Raw genomic sequence first — 8,023 nt, forward strand, 5'->3', positions numbered from 1 at the left:
GGACACGTGGTGAGTGCTGACGGAGTGGCTCCCGACCCTGATAAGATCACCGTAATTAAGGACTGGCCAAGACCCTCCAGCATAAAGGAAGTGCGGCAGTTCCTCGGGTTGGTAGGCTACTACCGAAGATTCATTCCCGGTTTCACCAAAATGGCAGCCCCTATGCAGGACCTCCTGATAGGTCAATCTCGGAAAGCCAAAAACCAGAAGCCGCCCTTCAGGTGGGAAAAGCTGGAAGAGGAGTCCTTCTGCCAGCTGAAGATGGCCCTCACGGGGGATGAAATCCTGGCATATCCAGACTACAGCCAGCCCTTTATCCTCCACACGGACGCAAGCAACATCGGGCTAGGAGCCGTACTGTCCCAGATCCAGCAAGGAAAAGAACGGGTAATCGCTTACGCCAGCCGAAAGCTACGACCCACCGAGAGGAACCCTGAGAATTATAGCTCATTCAAGCTGGAGTTCCTGGCAGTAGTGTGGGCAGTGACCGAACGTTTCAAGCATTACCTTGCCTCCTCCAAATTCATCGTGTACACGGATAACAACCCGTTGACACACCTGGACACTGCAAGGCTCGGTGCTCTGGAACAGAGATGGATGGCTCGCCTGTCCAACTTTGAATTCACCATCAAATACCGGGCAGGACGCTCCAATGCCAACGCGGATGCCCTGTCTAGAATGCCGAACTTACCGGACGTAGGGGAAGATCCAGAAGATCTGGAAGAAGTTGAGCTCCCTGCGTTCCACCGTCATGGGATTACCCTGTATTCCCACCGTGTGAAGGGCAGGCGCTCCGCGACGTTCAATCCCTTGCCCCACTACAACTGGGCGGAGACGCAAGACAGTGATCCCGCAGTCCGTCTGGTGAAGGAAATGCTGACCCAAGCCGATGCCAGTCTGGACCCAGACGCCCCAGAGGAGACTAAGCAACTGTGGAAGGAGAAAAGTAGGCTGTTCCTCTACAGGGAGAAGTTGTGCCGGAGAATGGTTAACTCTCGAACACATGAGTTGACCTGGCAGGTAGTGGTCCCCAGACGAGACGCGGCTATGATTCTGGAGGCGTACCACAACCGAGCAGGACATTTCGGGTGGAAGAAGATGGAGTTCTTGTTGCGTGAACGGTTCTACTGGGTAGGCATGAGAGGAGCCATCGAGAGGTGGTGCAGAGACTGTGGACCGTGCCACCTAAGAAGGAAGGACCGTGCCAGCCAGAAGACTCCCTTGCAGCCCATCATCACCCGACAGCCACTGGAACTGGTAGCCCTGGACCATGTGAAACTGGCTCCAAGCAGATCTGGGTATGTCTACGCCCTCACAATCGTAGATCATTACTCCCGGTTCCTGGTGGTGGTCCCGGTCAAGGACTTAACGGCTCAAACAGCAGCTAGAGCCTTCCAGCAGCACTTCTGCCGTCCACACGGGTACCCGGACCAAGTGCTGACAGACCAAGGGCCAGCCTTCGAAGCGGAAGTCTTCCAGGAGTTCTGCAACCTGTATGGCTGCACGAAGATAAGAACAACGCCCTATCACCCTCAAACCAATGGACTCTGCGAGAAGATGAACCAGGTGGTGATAGACCTCCTGAAAACATTGCCCCTGGAAGAACGCAGTATGTGGCCTGAGAAGCTGCCTGATCTGGTGGACCTATACAACCACATCCCTGTAGGTTCTACCAACTGTACCCCGGCTTACCTAATGAGAGCGAGACCTGGTAAGCTGCCTATCGACCTGGATATGGGAGTCCTGACGCCCGAGGACACCTCGCCAGAGGCAGACTGGGATACAGAACGGCAGCAGCAGTATCGGAAAGTACAGGAGAGCGTCGAGCGAAGTCTGTCTCAAGCTAGAGAAAGGCAAGAGAGGGCTTATAATCAGTATGCTCCCGCTGTTCCCCTGGTACCTGGAGAGCAGGTTTTGAAGAGGAAAAGACGGCTCCACAAGTTGGACGACCAGTGGGAGAAGGACCCGTACACCGTACTGCCATCAAGCCATGAGAACCCAAAGATTTGCGTGATCAGTAAGGATGGAGGAGAAACCACAGCCGTTGTCTCCAGAGACCACCTGAAGAAGTGTCCCGAGCAGCAAAACCCTGAAGAAGAAGATCAAGAAAACCCTCGACCCGCAGAGGAAAGGGAAGAAATGATCAGGACTGTACTCGGAGACTTCCCCCCGGTCTTGGACACAAGTAAACGGTGCTGTCGTGGTACCCGTCCTCACCTTTCTCCAGCCAGCCCCGCAAGTGCCTACAGAAGAACCAGTAGAGCTGGAAGAGCAGCCGGCCCAAGAGGCAGAAGAGTCCACACCAGCAGTACAGGAGGATCAACCCTCTGCTAGTAGTGAGCCTGCCGTGCCCCTAGTGAGCCAAAGAGTGCGCAGAAAGCTGCCCAGCCTGCCCATAACACCTCCTACACCCTGTAGTGCAGGACCAGTGAGTGAGCTCCGTAGGTCCACTAGGGTTACCAGAGGCCAGATGCCCGTACGTTGGAGAATCTAAGTTGGCTAATTGCTTTAACTATTTTATGTTTACCTGTTTTGTTGTAGCCGTTGCTAATTATGTTTTTCAGTTGCAGATTTCTTTATATGGACTGACAGGTTATGGACAGTGAGTAACCGGAACTCTGTTGTAAATATGTTTGGAGCGTAACCCAGGAATGAACTACAGACTGTTAAAGACTCGGGGCAGGACAGACCCCTACCTGGTTACGGCTCCCTGTTCTTTGGTGAAATGGACATCCTTATTGCTTCCCGGTTACGGACACGCCGTGACCATCTCATGTATTTAATTGTTATTGTTTATACCCTGTTATGTTTTTTAAAAAAAAATATATATATATATGTTTAGTCGGGGAGTACTAAATTTCACTAGGGGGGAATGTGGCACCCCAGGGGTCTGGTTTCCACAGTAATAGCAATATTACGTCTGTGAGCAGGTGGGAGGTCTCCTGGGCAGGAATCCTAAGCATGCCACACCTCCTGCCCAGTCCTGGGAGGGGAAGAACTTCCCCTACAAAAACTGGGGCTGAGGCAGGGTTAGAGAAGAGGAGTTCCAGACAGAGACGAAGTCTGGTCTGGACACGCAGAAACAGGGACAGATAGACATCAGGAGCTCTGTAGGAGCCAAGGAGAAGTGCCAGGGGCTGGAGCTGTGCAGAGCTCGCCCTGGGAGAAGGTACTAAAACCGGACACAGGAGTCCGAGGCTGTGGGGACTAAGATATACCCAGCATCAGAATCCATCCGGCAGGGGATTCCAGGTCCTCTGGCCATAAAAGCCCGGAGGCTCAGTCACAACGAAGGGACCAGCACCGCCATCCCAGAGCGGAGGCTAACAGGAGGCCCCAGGTCACCAGCCATACGGGTGAGCACCACACGGTATACCCAGGGACGTGGGCTACTTGTAACCGCCGAAAGCAGGGTAGCCAGGAAGGGTACAGACTAACGGGAAGGCCTACAACTCCACCTGGCCAGGGGAACTCCGGCTTACTCGCAGACTAACCAGGCCCCAACTACTAGCCAGTACTCCCGGGGGAATTTGCCTTGTACCATCAGTAAAGACCCTGAACTGTACCCTCGCGTCTCCGTGCTTCCTTGTCGCACCATTAGTGCTGGGACATCCACACCATCACTCCCAACATCAACCTCATCCTCTGCCCTGAGGCCATACCCCTCCCGTTGGGGGTTATACCATCCACGCTGCACATCCGTACCACCGGCCTCAGCGGACTGCCCTGCAGCGGCGGCTTCATAGCCGCATTCAACGGGTGGCGTAGTCGGACACTAATACCATCATACCAGTAACTGCCACTTAGTTTGACCACCCTGGGCACGGACCGGGTCACCGCCACCCGAAGACTACTACCCCCATCGGATCCGGCTCCGGGTATCCCCCGCGCGCACGCGCGCCGCACTACAGCACTGGCCCAGGGGGCGCGTCATTAATGATCTGCAAATGAAGGAAAAATCATAAGAAAAGCTTGTATGGCTACACACAGAGGTATTCACTGCAACATGCATCCATGGATATTACTACTATTCATGTTAAAAAAATTAATAATCTGTGTGCTCATATAATATCAGAGGCAATGAATATACTGCATGGACTCATATCTATAAGGAAAATATGTTTGTTTTTCCCCTCCCCCATGACAGCACACCTTGAGAGAGAGGATCCGCCCCACCAAGGACAGGAAACCGTCTGAAATAAAAGGGCGGTACCTCTCCCTCGCTTCAGTTGGTTTCCTGTCCTTGATGGGGAACCTGTCTGGAAGAAAGAAGACTTACCTGGGGCTGTCCCGGTGTGGAAGAGCGGGCACTGGCCTGTGCACCGGGTTCAGTATCCCAGAAGCACCGTCCGCAGCTTCCCCTGGGGTCTCTGCGCCGAGCGGGGCGCACGCGGTGAGGCAGGCTCTGTCCTCCCGGAGACCGCGGCGCCGTCCTCCCCCTGCAGTGTGGAACGCTTCCGGGTGTGACGCGCCTGATCAAAGATGACGGCGCCCATCGGAGCGTCCCAGGCCGTTTTTTTTTTTTTTTTTTTCCAACGGAGCTCCGGCCTGAGGAAGGGGGAGGGCCCACAGACCGGAGGAGGCTGGATGGCCCTATATTTAAGGGGGGGAGCTATCCTGGAAGCGTGGTGCGCTTCTGAGACATGGCTGATCCAGATAGCCAGGAGCAGCAGCAGCTTACCCCCCCACCTCAGCAACAGAAAAAGCAGAGGGATGCATCGTATACAGACAGCCGCTCGAGTAATCGTAGTGGCAGCTGCAGGAGTAAGGCTTCGAGTGCCTCGGGACCATCCAGAATGGAATCATCGGTTCCGCGACAGCCTCCGAATCCGGTACCCGTTTGTGACCTCCGAGGGTGAGTGAGCTTCGTGAATGTCACTGGTTAATAACGGGAAGTCTCTTATGTGCTTCCTTTTTTTAGGAGCCTAAGAAGAGTAGTGCCAAGCAAAAGCATAGAATGTGTGCCCTTTGCCAAGCTTCTCTCTCAGTAGAGTGGCAGAAACCACTTTGCCAGGGCTGTGTGACCAAAACCATAGCTGAGAATTCCCGGGATTTTGCTGCAGATTTAAAGTCCATAGTACATGCAGAAGTTCAGGGGTCCCTGAAAGGGTTCCTTAGAGGGAAGAAAAGGCCCCGTAGAGAGGTTTCCCCCGTCTCTGATTCCTCCCAGTCCGAGGAGCAGTGGGATTCATCGTCCTCTTCCTCATCGGGGGGCGGTAGACCCTGCTTCCCCATTGAGAATACAGACAGACTGGTTAGGGCAGTAAGATCAACCATGGGTCTGGAGGAAGAGAGAGCATCTAAATCCCGGGAGGACATTATGTTTGCGGGCTTGGGAGAGAAGAAGAGACGCTCATTTCCGGTTAACAGTAAGATTCAGGGCCTCATTGACCGGGAGTGGAGGAGACCTGAGAGATCAGGGGCTTTACCCTCCTTCTCCAAAAGAAGGTACCCCTTCGAAGAGAAGGATGCGGAACCTTGGGATAAGATCCCCAAGGTGGATGGGACTGTGGCAAGGTCGTCGAAAAGATCTTCCCTGCCCTTGGAGGACTCTGGCGTCCTAAAAGATGCCCTGGATAAAAGAGATGACTCCTTCCTGCGCCACACGTGGGAGGCGGCGGCAGGTGGCCTAAAACCAGCGGTGGCTAGCACCTGTGTGGCGAGGTCCTTGATGGTGTGGCTCCAACAGCTGGAAGACCAGCTTAAAGATAAAAAGGTCTCCAGACAGGCAATACTTGCAGAGCTACCTCTAATACAAACAGCATCGGCCTTCCTGGCCGACTCTTCAGCTGACTCGGTCAGACTGTCAGCTAGGGCAGCGGGACTATCCAACGCAGCCAGGCGGGCCTTGTGGCTCAAAGGTTGCCCAGGCGACCTACCTTCGAAACAGAAACTGTGCTCCCTCCCATGTGATGGTAGACTCCTGTTTGACCTTTCTGGGTCTAATCCTAGACTCTCGTCGCCAAACCTGCTTCCTCCCAGAGGACAAAATCTGCAGGTTGATTGCATTAGTCTCGAAGGCCATTCAAGCTCCAGAGATGTCTCTGAGAGAGGCAATGTCCCTCCTGGGTTCTATGACGGCCTGTCTCCCAGCAGTAATGTGGGCCCAGGGGCATATGAGGCGGCTTCAGTGGGAGGTCCTGTCAGCACAGAGGTCCTGCAACGGGCATTTAGAAGGCAGGCTCTCTCTCTCCCCACAAGTAGTAGATTCCCTTTCGTGGTGGACAGTCAGGGGAAATCTAACCGCAGGCGTTCAATGGTCCAGACCAGTAGATCGGGTAATTACGACCGACGCAAGCAGTTCCGGATGGGGGGGTCATCTGGCAGAACTCGCAATACAGGGTCACTGGGCTTACCACGAGGGGGGAGCATCCTCAAACTTAAAGGAGCTTTGGGCCGTAGAAAGATCCCTCAGGGGCTTCCTCCCTCACATCCAAAATCACCATGTCCAGGTCTGGTCCGACAACCGGACAGCAGTAGCCTATGTGAATCACCAAGGAGGGACAAGGTCACGCCCTCTGATGGTGGTGGCAGACAGGATCCTTGGTCTAGCAGAGCGAAACCTCCTATCCCTCAGCGCCCTTCACATAAAGGGGATAGAAAACGTGAAAGCAGATTTTCTAAGCCGCCATACCCTAAGACAGGGGGAGTGGGGGTTGAACCCGGAGGTCTTCCATCAGATTGTCCAGTTATGGGGGCAGCCAGACATAGACCTGTTCGCCACAAGGGCAAACAGAAAGGTGCAGAGATTTTGCTCCCTAAATCCGGCAGAAAATCCCCATGCCGTAGATGCCCTCCAGATTCCTTGAGGGTTCAGGAAGGCCTATGCCTTTCCGCCATTAGTGATGATTCCAGTAGTGGTGAGGAAGATCCGGGAGGAAGGCGCCAGGGTGATTTTGATAGCCCCTTTTTGGCCCAAGAGGCCTTGGTTCTCTCTGCTTCGGCTAATGTCGGTGTCAGATCCCTGGATTCTACCAGAGAGGCCGGACCTTCTCATGCAGGGACCAGTATTCCATGCCCAGGCCAGGGGGTTCCATCTTTCGGCATGGAATTTGAGAGGTCGCTATTGAGTAGCAAGGGGTTTTCACCAGGCTTAGTTTCTACTTTATTGGGGAGCAGAAAACCAATTACAACTAAGATTTATAGCAGGGTTTGGGGTAAATTCCTAGAGTTTATAGATATCCCGCTATCGAGCAAACCTCCGATCAGAGGGATCCTGGAATTTCTGCAAAAGGGGCGGGACCTGGGTCTAGCTACAGGGACCCTTAAGGTTCAAGTTTCAGCTTTGGGAGCACTCTACAATTGTAATCTGGCTGGGAATAGGTGGATCTCGAGGTTTATCAAGTCCTGTGCCAGAGCAGGACCGGTTAGATCCTTGGGTGTTCCTCCTTGGGACCTGAACTTAGTCTTGAATGCTCTTACTAGTGAACCATTTGAACCTCTACACAAGGTTTCTCCAAAAATTCTCACCCTTAAGACCATCCTCCTAGTGGCCTTAACGTCAGCCCGTAGGGTGGGTGATCTGCAGGCCCTTTCGGTTAATCCTCATTACACACAAATCTTTGAGGATAGGGTCACCTTGCGGCCAGATCCAGCATAACTTCCCAAGGTGGTATCTAGATTTCACCGTAGTCAGGAGATTGTGCTACCCTCGTTCTGCAGCAATCCCAAGAACCCAGGGGAAGTCAGGTTCCATAGCCTAGATGTTAGGAGGTCCCTGCTACAGTACATTCACATGACTAGTCTGTGGAGGAAAGACGGTTCTCTGTTCCTGGCCTTTCAAGGGTGTAGGAAAGGTCACGGGGTGTCCAAGGGTACCATCTCTAGGTGGCTCAGGGAGGCCATTTGCTTAGCCTATACGTCCACAGGGGTTCCAGCCCCGGACAATGTGAGGGCTCATTCCACCAGAGCCGTTGCAACCTCCTGGGCAGAGAGAGCAGACGTCTCGATCGAGCAGATATGTAGGGCTGCTACTTGGTCTACACCATCCACCTTCTTTAAGCACTATCGGTTGGATCTATCC

The sequence above is a fragment of the Phyllobates terribilis genome, unplaced genomic scaffold (assembly GCF_046119375.1).
Source record: "Phyllobates terribilis strain yellow unplaced genomic scaffold, ASM4611937v1 Scaffold_9__5_contigs__length_417890890, whole genome shotgun sequence".
Taxonomy (NCBI): Eukaryota; Metazoa; Chordata; class Amphibia; order Anura; family Dendrobatidae; genus Phyllobates; species Phyllobates terribilis.